Raw genomic sequence first — 12,601 nt, forward strand, 5'->3', positions numbered from 1 at the left:
AGGCGGTAGACGAGGAAGCCTAGCAAAGGGGCTTCCAGGTTGATTATCCATGGAAAAAAATAACTCTGAACCAGAAGTGGGGAATCACCTTTAGGCTCAACTCCTTGAAGAATAAAACGGGATAGTAGTTGATTTATGCAGTCCCTTCCCCATCCCGGGAATACTCTATAACTTGTGAAGTTAAAAACAAGTGGGGAGAGGAGAATAGAGTTGTTTCATGTTCATATTACATTTCAGAAGATGATTATTTCAGCTTTCATATTCTAGAATATTTTAACAGCAAGCATTACTGGGGATGTTTTGGAAGAATAGAATCGCTTAAGAAGTATTGCGTATTTGTGGGTGTTTGTGGGAGAAAAGCACTTGCTGTTTTTAAACCCCTTGAATAACTTCCTTACAATTTATTTCCAGAAAAAGGGAAGGCTTAGTACTGTGCTTACCAGTAGAAATTCAAATTAATTAGTCTTGCCTTTATTTTAAGAATTGTTACCGAGGAAAATCTTTACTAAAACTTTTCTGCCTGTGTCTTTGGGCTCTCAGTTCTATCAGAGAAAACAATAAACAGTACAGAAATGCCTCATCCTTCTTACCTTGTGACTTCACCTACTTCCTTTGTGACCTTGAGCAGCACTTCCAGCTTTAAAGTTCCAGAAATTTGCTACTGTGTCCTAGAAACAGGCAGGTAGCAAGTATCTCCTCAGCTTTCAAGACTCAACTGAAGAATACCACCCTCTCTCTCCCCTCAGGCTGAGGTGACTTCTCTGTATGGGGCCTTCATAGGCCTTGTAGGATTTCTCCCACAGCACCTGAAAGATTTTTTTGTCCCTGTTTAGGGAATACTAAATCAGGTGCAAATGAAAGCCACCCCTTAACTAAAAACCTTCTCTTTCAAATAGGGTTTTGGGGAACATGAACTGTGAAACATTCCCTGAAGTTTATCATTTCCTGAAGTTTATCTGCACGCTTACCTGCATAAGTTCATGGGTCTATCTGGTAAATTTACCCATTCAGTCATTCATTTACCCAATGTTATTGGACTCCAGAGAGCTACTATGTTGGGGATTCAGTCTATTAAGACTATTTCCTGTCTTCAAAGAGCTCAAAGTCTAGTGGGTGAGGTAGACATGTGAACGTTCCAGGCCTGCGCTAATCTCTGGGGTACTCCAGTTTAACAGGAGCTGATGTGCAATAACTGAGGCTGTTGGACCTGTTTTGCAAGTCTTGTCCAGGCCAAAGTGGGTCCTGCAGAATAGATGGCCTATTTCTCATCCGTTAAAGGGCGCTTGATTAAAATCTTGTTCAGTTTAATTCAACATACTTTTACTAAAAAAGTGTTTATCGGGGCCCGTGCTCAGCTTGGAGGAAGCAATGCCTGGAAGGAGAACAGTCTCCTTCCAGAGGGATCTTTGTAAAACGAAAGCATGATCAAATTATTCTCCACTCCCTTCTCACTGCTTAAAGGCAAATTTCGTTCTGAACTTTGAATAAGAAGCTCTTAGAGATCAGACCACTGCTCTTAGAGATCAATCTCATTCACCTAACTCCCTGGCCATGTTCTTTTCTCATCTCTGTTTTTGCATGCTCAGTTCCTTTTGCCTGGAATGCCTGCTTACCTCCTACTCTCACCTCTGTAGAGGTGTCCTTGTTGCACCTCTAGGATGCAATCCCTTAGTTTCTCCTATTCTCATAGAATTAGTGGCCCTTCCATCCTTCTGGCTCATGTAGTACTCAGCCCTTTATAGTACCCTTCGCAGTCATTTGGGTTTGTATTGTCTTTTCCATTAGTCTGTGAATTCCATGAGGGCAGGGTCTGTTAATAGACTTATGTGTCCCCAGTGCCTAGCAATGCTCCTGGAGTGGGATCAGTGTGAATGAATGTATGAAAGAAGAAGCAAGTCAAGGCCCGTGAGACAGGGGTTACCTATCTCATGTGGGTTAGAACGTGATTCTCTAAGGGTCGTCATTCCATTTCAGACATAGGAACATAAATCTCTGGGAGTGAGACAAAAATAATCTTTGCTTTAATAAGCCTTCTAGATGATTCTGGTACTTGCTAAAGTTTGAGGACCACTGGGTTAGAAGATTTGCTTTTGATAAGACCAGGACGCCATTCACCTGCTCCTTCCTTCCCTTCTTTTTATTCCATAGCATTTACTGCCTGACACATGACAGTCTGTTATAGTCTTTATCATCTATCCATCATCAGTCTCTTGCCACTGGAATGAAAGCTCCTTGAGAGCAGAAAACTTTGTTTGCTGATTTAGCGCCATTTACTGCTGTTGGATTTTAGTCACATTTAATTCTCAAAATGAAGAGCCATACTCCAATATGCAAATCCAAATGAATCCTAACATTGTTTTGAGATTTATTTTAGACTGAGCTTCTTTCTCTTCCCTTCTTATTCTGTCTTTCTCCCCCAAAACCTGCAGGACTTTTTGGCTTATGTTTTTTTTCTTTTCACCAAAACCTGAAAACTGCTATTGAAATATTCTATGCTGGTGTTGTTTCTTGGGAGTTTGCAACTCGATTTTGCAAGTCTAAATAAGCACTCTAACTTTTGAGCTTTTTAACTTGAAGCTGTGTCTTCCGGACCACCTGTGGTTTTGTCTTTCTCTAGTAATACTTATGTTGAAGCCATAGAAGGCCTGTTTGACTCCATACAAAGATTTCTGTTCCTTGTGAAGGTCTTAAAATGCTTTGTTTCTTTCACTTTCTTATTAACCCTAAGATTCCATTCCCAGTGTTCTCTTTCCCTAGCTTGCCTCTGGGAGAGTGGTTTCATTTATTTGTTCATTTATTTATAAACATTTATTAAGCCTTTTTCCACCATGTGCCAGGCTCTAAGTTGGGGCAGATGTGGTCCAAGTTCTTAAGGATGTAAAGACATGTATAATATGGTGTGGTAGGTGCTGAAATAAAGGAATAAAATAGAGGAATTTAAAAAGTGATGCATGGTCACAAAGGTGGGAGAAAGCTGCCTTTCTAATTTTTTTCTTTCTTAATGTAGGAACAGTCTGTTATGCAAGTATCATTTTGAATAACAAACTTTCTTTTTTAAATTAAGAGCTTGGTAGCTTTGTTGAGGAAAACTAAAAGAAGGCATGATCAACAACTGACAATTTGAGAGAATTCTTAATTCTTTTGTTGCTAATTTTAATGAATTCTTCCTCTCCTTTTTTAATTTTTCTGAATCAAAACCAGAAAGTAGGAAAAAAACATTTTTTTTTGTATAGTAAAGAGGTAGGTTTAAAATTATCAAGAAAATATGCTTCTTCATAGATATTTTGATTTCTAACAGGTAAATTGTAATTTGGGGGTGGTCGAATAATGAAATCCTGGGAAAGTCAGAAGACCTTACTTTAGTCTCTATGTCACTGCACGACCTTATGGAAGTAATTTTATCTCTGTGCCTTTGCCTCAACTGTAAAGTGGGGATAATCGTTGTTTCACCTAGAGTTTTGAAGCAACTAAAAATATTGCATATAAAGAAAATTTTAAATATATAATCTTTTAGTTATTCGCTGGCAGTAAGCTTATTAACAATAGCTTACATTATCGAACACCTGTGATGTAGCTGAACTATTGTGAAATGTTTTCTCCAGTCCTCATAATAATCATGTAAGATAAACACTAGTATTCGATGAATAAGGAAGCTGAGACTCAGCTGAAAAAAAGAAATTAACTTCTTCAAATTTTTGCCACTAGTAAGTGGCTGGCAGACCTCAATTCCAGTCCCTATCCACTTGACTCCAGCAGTTATGTACTATTTTTAATTACCAGGTGGGTTTAATTTTTCTGCATTGAAGATATGGTAATATTTTGCAAATAAATATGTTACTGTGGGATTTAAATTTTCCCTCCATTTATCAGGCTGTTTTCTTGTGCATAGAAAGATTAGGCAAGACAGATTTATGTTTATATTTATCATTCATAGAGGGAAAATAACATCTTCCGTGGGTGTTTTGTTCCATCCTCACAACAGCCCTGTGAGATAGGTATTCCCATTTTACCAGTTAGGAGACTGAAGATTACAGACGTTTTGGCTTGTTCACAGGCATGCCATTTAAAAGTTATTAAATACTGATTTAAGACCACATTTAAAAATTCTAAGTATAGTAATTTACTTTTCTACTATATCATTTTACTTTTTAAAACTCTATCAGACTAAACTTTGGGGCCCTAGGTGTGTCCTTTTGGATTGCTTCTTAATCTTTTTAGCCTCTTGTTGTTAAGAAAACTGACCGAAATCCACAGTTTGAACTAGAAAAAATAGTTGTTGCTAAAACTGTCAGATGGTCATGATATTGCAGACTTAGAAGATAACTTTGTACAGAATCTGCAAGATCAAGCTTTCACAGTATTCTGCGTCACCTATGCCTGACTATTCATTTCCCTTTACCTTAAAAAATTCATTAACGTAATGTATTACATTTTTTTGCTCCTATTTTAAGCTTTTTCTCTCATGAATAACTTCCTTCTCTTGTATCCTTCTAATCCTTGAGATGAGGAAAATCATTTATGCGCTAGGATCCTCAAAATTATCCCCTTTCTAGGAATATTGTAATAAGTCTAGGAAGAACCATTAATATAATTTTGTGTGGTATTGATTAATTCTCTAAAATTGATTGTTATAAAAGTCCATTATCTCTTGGCTCATATTCATGGAGTCAGGGTTAAGTAATTTACATGCCGCAGTGGGAAGTCCATTCTTGTTTATGGGGTTTCTTCTTCCACGTTTCTATTTCCAGCTCTCTCCAGTGTTCCTTTCCCTTTCAGAGGGTTTAAGTGCTAACTGAGGCTGGCAAAAACATTTTTCCTCCTTTATAGAATTGCCTTTTGAATTTCTTGGGATGATAAATGGTAGTATGTGCATGGCTTTCACTCTTTTCCACATCCAGCTCCCTGATACCTTCTCTGATTTCCATAAAGTTGGTATTGATGTCTTCCTCATTTGAACCTCTGCTCCTATGGTACGTTGTGTATCATTATTGCAATATTATCTGTCACTTTCTAGGGAAAGAGAGGAGTTGAAGGAAGAGGACTAAAATTTGAAGTTAGACTTGGACACATATTTATATCTCTATTTCTTCATTTTAAAAATAGAAATGATACCTAATAGCAGAGTGTTGTGACGATTAATAATATATGTGAAAATGAATTGTAAGATGTTAGAATTGTAATTTTATGACTATAATTATATACAGCAGTGGTTTTTAATTTTGGCTGTGCGTTTGAATTATTTGTGAAGATCTTTTTTTTTAACTTTTTTTATTAACTAAAAAATTAAACAAAACATTTAGATATCATTCCATTCTACATATATAATCAGTAATTTCTAATATCATCACATAGTTGCATATTCATCATTTCATAGTACATTTACATTGATTTAGAAAAAGAAATAAAAAGACAACAGAAAAAGAAATAAAATGATAATAGAGAAAAAAAAGACTATACATACCATACCCCTTACCCCTCGCTTTCATTTATCACTATTTCAAACTGAATTTATTTTGACATTTGTTCCCCCTATTATTTATTTTTATTCCATATGTTCTACTCTTCTGTTGATATAGTAGCTAAAAGGAGCATCAGACATAAGGTTTTCACATTCACAGAGTCTCATTGTGAAAGCTGTATCATTGTTCAATCATCATCAAGAAACATGGCTACGGGAACACAGCTCTACATTTTCAGGCAATTCCCTCCAGCCTCTCCACTACATCTTGGACAACAAGGTGATATCTACTTAATGCGAAAGAATAACCTCCAGGATAACCTCTGGACTCTGTTTGGAATCTCTTAGCCATTGACACTTTGTCTCATTTTACTCTTCCCCCTTTTGGTCGAGAGGTTTCTCTCAATCCCTTGATGTTAATTCTCAGCTCATTCTAGGGTTTTTCTCAGTCCCTTGATGCTGAGTCTCAGCTCATTCCAGGATCTCTATCCCACGTTGCCAGGAAGGTCCACACCCCTGGGAGTCATGTCCCACGCAGAGAGGAGGAGGGTGGTGAGACTGCTCCTCGTATTGGCTGGAGAGAGGGGCCACATCTGAGCAACAAAAGAGGCTCTCTTGGGGGTGACTCTTAGACCTAAATTTTAAGTAGACTTGACCTCTCCTTTGTGGGATTAAGTTTCATGTGAACAAACCCCAAGACTGGGGGCTCAGCCTATAGCTTTGGTTGTCCACACTGCTTGTGAGAATATCAAGAATTCAACTTGGGGAAGTTGAATTTCTCCCCATTCTCACCATTCCCTGAAGAGGGCTTGCAAATACTTTTCCAGTCACTGATCAAATCATTCTGGGATTCATCGGGGGATCACTCTGGACAAACCAACAAAATCGCATGTGCTACCTGAGATTCCAAGTACTTATGACATTCAATCAAACTATCTACATGAGTTATATTAGGAAATGCTCTAGTCAAAATGTAAATTTTGTAACAAACATTTTTTGCTTTAGTTTCACCCATAAGGTGAGATTTTAAAGTATTAGTTATCATCTATTTTCAGCACCCTGCAATAATGACATTCCTTTGTTCTTCCTCATGCCAAAACATTTTTAAAATTTGTGAAGATCTTTTTGATAATACAGTTGCCTGAGGCCTATCCAGGTTTACTGAACCAAAATCTCTTAGAATCTCTATTTTTCAAGGTTTTTGGATGATTCTGATAGGAAATCAAGATTGAAGAATAATAGCTCATATTGTTTCGTACAGACTACATATAGACATTAATTTTATGAAAACTATTATTTTTGTTGCTATTTTAAAAAGTTTATTCATTTGCTAAGCACATTATCAGCATTGTCATGGACTCTGAAGAAACAGATAAATCATATATGATCCCTACCTTCAAGTTTCTTGTTTCCTGGAGAAACTGACATGTAATTAGATAGTTATATTACACCAAGATAAATATAACAAATGAAGATAGGTGCAAGTACTATATGAATACAGAGGAAGGGCATCTAAATCCATTTGAAATGGGGATGGCCCTAGAGGTCTTCTTAAAGGAACTGACATCCAGAAAGGGTTCTAAGATGAGCATGGGTTAACCAAACACAGTGAAGGAGAGGTGGGAAGGACGGATGTTCCTGAAAGAATGAGCATTGTGAGGGCAGGAAGGCCTGAGAAGCCTGTTTGGGGAACCCTGAAAAATTTCGGTATGCTTAGAAGGTAGGGTACAAGATGGGGAGTGGTGGGAGCAGAGAGGAGGGCAAGGCCTAGAGGTTGAAGGGCCTTTTGTGTAACATGTAAAGTACTTAACAATAGTATTATCTCTCTTGATTCTTTCAACAATTCCCAGGGTTAACTAGGGCAGGTTTTATCCCCATTTTACAGATGAGAAAACAAAAGTTGATTCAGTTGCCTGCTTTGTACGGCACAGCTTCGATTTGAAGCCAAGTCCTTATTTTGAGCTCATTCCCCTTTCATGACACCATAACTGTCTTACAACTTTCTAATGTTGTCATGAGGATCAGGTGATATCCATGGTTAGATGCACACCAGTTTGTAGGCTATGTGCTTGACTAATGTTGGCTTTTAGTTGAGAGTTTGGACTAAGTGACCTCTAATAGTGCTTTTAGCTCTAAGATTCTGTGGGCACGTCCTAGTTTTTTTTCTTAATTTCTGAAATAGATCTTTTTGTCCAACAGGAAGATAGTGCCAGATGTTCGTCAGATTGGCACTCTTCCGATTTGAGTGCCGTTATTCAAGCCCCTTATTTGTTTATAAAACGAATGTATTTTTCTTTTATTATGAAAATAATATATGATTCTCATGTAAAATTTGGAGAATATAGAAAAATGAAATGAAAAAATCCACCAGAGTTTTATAGTACAAAGATAAGCAATATTAACATTTCACTTATTTCCTTCCAGTCTTTTTAAAAAATGAGTTTGGGATGGTGATCCCCTGTTTCCCAGTCACCCCTTCCTCCAACCTCCTTGTACTTTGATCAGTGAGATCAGGAGCAAATCAATATTACCAACCTCATTACAACCAGCCTTTAACTGAGGACTTTTCAAAGTGTGGAGCACTTTACATTCAACCTTTCATTTAAACCTCAAAATATTCCTGTAAGAAATGTACTGTTTTATATTATTGTACAGCTGAAGAAATTTAGGAACAAAGAAGTCAAGCTGGGATTGGAAGATGTTTTTATAATTCAAGGCAAGTCACAACTATCCTGAGCCTCAGTTTTTCTGAGTTGTCATATAGATGTGTTAAATTTGATGCCAACTTCCCAGCTCAAAAATTTTATGACAGTTACTGTTTTTTCTTTATTAGAGAAGTTGTGGATTTACAGAACAATTATGCATAAAGTATGGGATTTCCATATACCACCCTATTATTGACACCTTGCATTGGTGTGGAACATTTTTTTACAATTAATGAAAGGACATTTTGATAATTGTACTATTAACTATAGTCCCTGGTTTAACATAGGGTTCACTGTATAGTGCAGGTCCATGGTTTTTTAATTATTTTTTTAAGTTTTTATTCTGTTATCATATATACAGCCTAATATTTTCCCTTTTAACCACATTCAGATATATTTCAGTGCTATTAATTACATTCACAATTTTCTGCTACCATCACCATCATTCATTACTAAAACAGTTTCTTTGTTCCAAATAGGAAACCAGTACATATTAAGTCTTAACTTCCCAATCCCTATGACAGTGATTCTTAACTTCTTCTCTTCCCTGTCTTCATCTTTCCCATTTAATACCCTAGGACATACTCTATCAGTAACAGTGTTTCACTATGGAAATAATTCCCAACAGATTAGAGGATCAAATTGAAATTTCCAGGTTGAGGGATGGGTGGGGAGAGACCTGATATAGTCGGAGAGATCTTTGGTTCACCTGTCACCTGTTGGAGAGTTACTGTTTTATATCTTACCATTCCATTTAAGAATATTTTCCCATTATCTGAACAGTCCAGAATCTGAGATTATTATTTTGGTATTAGGATAGATTTTGCTTGATTAATTAAAGAAGTTACCCATATAATTTGTTAAGTAATTTAAAAAAACAAACACAAAACCAGCTAAGCAAAAGGGGAAAACTCCGTAGTAATGGACGCTTTTTTTTTTTAAGATGGGCAGGTGCCAGGAATTGAACCTGGGTCTCTGGCATGGCAGGTGAGAACTCTGCCACTGAGCCACCATCGCCCACCCTGTAGTAATGGACTTTTGAAAATCCAAGTTTCTGAGCAGCTTAGTGATAATTAACATATTTCTGTGTTTTCCAAGCACTGTAATGTATGTTTCTCAGTTGCTTAATATTATCCTTAATTCATCATCATTTTACAGATGAAGAGAAATTAGGTGGCTGGTCCATGATAGCATAGTGGGAGGTTACAAATTGGAATCTTTAATTAACATCTTCCTTCTCCAAATCTGGTGTTTGTTCCTGATAATTCAGGTGCTACCTTGACCAGTGGTACTTCCTTCATTTTACCTTGACTGTTTGAAAATTTCAGATTCCTTGGAGAGAGTGGTAAAAGCTATTTACAGCTCCTTCTAACTCTTTCCAGAAATCATCTTGTTTTTTTCCATTACCATTTGTCATAAAATTGTCTAAAGTTGACTGTTTGGTAAAGGTCCTAGACCAGTTGGAAATACCTTGCTGAGTATATTCTTCATGTGGCCTGGAGGAATAGGGGCACAACACATACCTTCATGCTGTGTGCCTCTTATGTGCCAAGCACTGTGTCAGTTATTAGGGATACAATCATAAACAAAACAGAGATGGTCCTTGCTCTTGCATAGTTTATATTTTGGAGAGGAGTACAGAGAAAAGCAAGTAATATAAAAAATAAATGCAGGTTTTGATAAGTTCTGTGAGGGAGATAAACAAAGGACTACTGTAGAGAATTTTGGGTGATAAGGGAAACCCTCACTGAGGAGGTGATGTTTTGAAAGTGAGATATGTAAGATAAGTAGACATTAGCCATGCAAAGAATAGGATAAAGAGTATGCAGGCAGAGAAAACATTTTAAATAAAAGCTCTAAGAGTAGGTAAGAGTTTAGCCCTTTGGAGCTCAATATGGCAGCCATTAGCCTGTGTGGCTATTGAGAATTGAAATGCGGCTGATTCCAATAGAGGTGTACTGTAAATGTAAAATACATACTAGATGTTGAAGCTCTAATACTGAGAAAAAAATGAAATACCTCATTAATATTTTTATGTTAACTATATATTGAAATGTTAGTATTTTGGATATGTACTAAAACTAATTTCAACTGTTTACTTTTTATAATATGGCTATAGAAAATTACATATGTAGCTTGTTTTTGTGGCTTGTGTTATATTTGTGTTGGATAGTACTGGTTAGGCTCGACATAGAGAAACTAAAAAAGCCATCATGGCTGTTGCATAGCAGCAAAAGTGAATAGTACGACATGAAATTGGAGAGATAGGAGGAGACCTTTCAAATTAACACTGTGTAATAGACTAGTTAATCCTGAGAGACTAAAAAAAGATTATTAAATCAGATTTTATGGATGGAGATATATAGATTGAGACTATCAGAGGCACAACTCCCAGAATTACTTGCTAAACCATCACTTTGAATAGTGTTTTGAGTGTAGAATACTCTCATTGTTAGCTAATACAAACAAATAAATAGATGAGTAAATTGATCCAAATTTCTAAGTGGGCTTGCAACTGCCTCTGGGTATCTTTAAGTGGATTTCTTGATAAAAAATTGAATTTCTCATTAATATGGAATTATTTTTCTAGAAATTCCTTTGAACTGTATCAATATATCACTGTACACTTTCGACTTTTCTATATGCTTGAAAATTTTCATAATAAAATATTGGAGCAGTTATGTACAGTGAGCACCCATATACCCATTCTTCAGATTCTGTGATTAATATCTTGCTGTATTTGCTTCATTGCATATTGACCCATTATGAATGATCCATAGCAATCCATCCATCAGTCCATGTTTTTAATCAGGAATTGAACTTGGGTCTCTGGCATGGCAGGTGAGAACTCTGCCACTGTGCCACCATTGCCCACCCTTTTTTTGTTTTGTTGTTGTTTTTGTTTTTTTAATATATATATTTTTTGAAGCATTTAAAAATAAATTGCAGAATGAATGTTGGGGACATTAGGTGGTGCAAGATAAGCCAAAAACAAACGAACATTTATGGTATGGTCTCTTTTAGAAAATACCTATGAGAAAATTGGGACCTAGATTGTAAGCTCTTAAAGCAGTCACAGTTGGTTCAGATCTCTTAATGTTATTTCTAGATTTTGAGATGCTGTGCTACTTATGTACAACCTGGTTTCTCCCTGGAACTTTGGCTACCTGTGTGATTACCTATGTGATTACCTATTACCTCAGATTCAGAGTTCTGTAGCTCAAAAGTCAACATTGCTGTATAAAACACTGGTAAAGAAACTGAAAAAGCGATCAGAGTTCAATTACAGATAAGAATGAAGCTGATTGGTTGGGACTAAGGTGAATTAGAAGACAGTGGTAAGGATGATGTTATCTATGTTTTAGAATTCCACGTACTCTATGAGACCAAAGGAAGAGAGGTTTATTTTGTGCAAAACCAAAATTTTCTGTAGCACATAATCTAACTTAATCTGTCTGGATAGCATGTTTAAACAGCCTAAATACTTAGAGCCCAGAATGGGAATGAGGGCTTGTAATTCTGTATAGCTTAAGGTATACCTGGATACATCCCAGAGAATGTTGGGAATTTAATTAAAAAGTATTGGCAAAGTCCCTTGAGGGATGGGAGAAAAAAGATGGAACTATTAAGCTTTACCACCAGGGAAAACTTTGGTACTATGTCGAATATTAGGGAATCCCAAGTCAAAAGGCCTTGATCTTGAAGCTTACTTTTGTGAAGCTTATTTCTGTAGCAGAGAACCTAAGCCTACTTGTAGTTATGCCTGACAGTTACTTCAAGAAAAACCTCTTTTATTGCTCCAATGTGGCTTTTCTCTTTCTGTTCCCAACTCTGCAAGTGAAATCATTACCCTATCCCCTACATGAACATGACATCCAGGAGTGAAAATCTCCCTGGCAACGTGGGGCATGACTCTAAGGTCACCTTGGGATTGACAATGCCTACCTGACCAAAAGGGGAAAAGAAATGTAAAAAAGTAAGGTATCAGTGACTAAGAGAGTTTACCTAGAATCAAGAGGCTATTCTAGAGGCTGTTCTTATGCAAGCTTTAGCTAGATATTACTAATTATCATGGTTTGCCAAACCCCAACCAAAACCATTCCTGTTAACTCTAAAGAATAACTAGGGCTTTATGTGACATTCTACAAAAGTTTCACATACTAAGATCACTTTACAGAAACCTACAATCTCCAGATAGGTTCCTAGGCCAGATAAGTCCTGAAACCCATAATGGTCAGCCTCTTCAAGAACATAAAACTAGTTTTAACCTCCTATCCCATATTATCGACACCCCTTTCCAACATGAAAAAGTTAGAATGGGCAGAGCTCAAATACCTCTAAAGAAGGAGGAGTTATAATGGAGAAGATAGGATTTAACAAATAAGTATGACTGCTGAATTATTATATTGATATTTCTTTTATTCTCCAGTGTCTTGGA

General features: G+C 36.6%; 1 protein-coding gene across 7 annotated transcripts in view; it reads left to right on the forward strand.

Moving 5' to 3' along the window:
- Positions 1–12,601, forward strand: part of PAK1 (p21 (RAC1) activated kinase 1) — a 287,689-nt gene that overhangs the window by 85,294 nt on the left and 189,794 nt on the right. The window lies entirely within an intron of this gene.

This window comes from Tamandua tetradactyla, chromosome 8 (genome assembly GCF_023851605.1).
Source record: "Tamandua tetradactyla isolate mTamTet1 chromosome 8, mTamTet1.pri, whole genome shotgun sequence".
Classification (NCBI taxonomy): Eukaryota; Metazoa; Chordata; class Mammalia; order Pilosa; family Myrmecophagidae; genus Tamandua; species Tamandua tetradactyla.